Below are 533 nucleotides of genomic sequence, written 5' to 3' on the forward strand. Positions count from 1 at the left end.
TAACAAACACTCCTCCAACAACCTAAGAGACGACTTTATACATGGACTTCACTAGACGGTTGACACCGAAATCAGATTGACTACATCCTTTGTAGCCAAAGGTGGTGGACGTCTATGCAGTCAGTAAAAACAAGACCTGGAGCTGATTGTAGTTCAGAGCACGAACTTCTTATTGCACAATTTAGAATCAGACTAAAAAGAATAGGGAAGACCCACAAATCAGTTAGATATGAGCTCACTAATATTCCTCATGAATATGCAGTGGAGGTGAAGAATAGATTTAAGGGACTAGATTTAGTAGATAGGGTCCCGGAAGAACTATGGACAGAAGTTCACAACATTGTTCAGGAGGTGGCAACAAAAAACGTCCCAAAGAAAAAGAAAACCAAGAAGGCAAGATGGCTGTCTGCTGAGAAGACATTGGAAGCAGCCCAAGAAAGAAGGAAAGCAAAAGGCAACAGTGATAGGGGGAGATATGGCCAATTAAATGCAAAATTCCAGAGGTTAGCCAGAAGAGATAATGAATTATTTTT

This window comes from Heloderma suspectum, chromosome 4 (genome assembly GCF_057233095.1).
Source record: "Heloderma suspectum isolate Gila_16-S chromosome 4, 16-S_ref, whole genome shotgun sequence".
Taxonomy (NCBI): domain Eukaryota; kingdom Metazoa; phylum Chordata; class Lepidosauria; order Squamata; family Helodermatidae; genus Heloderma; species Heloderma suspectum.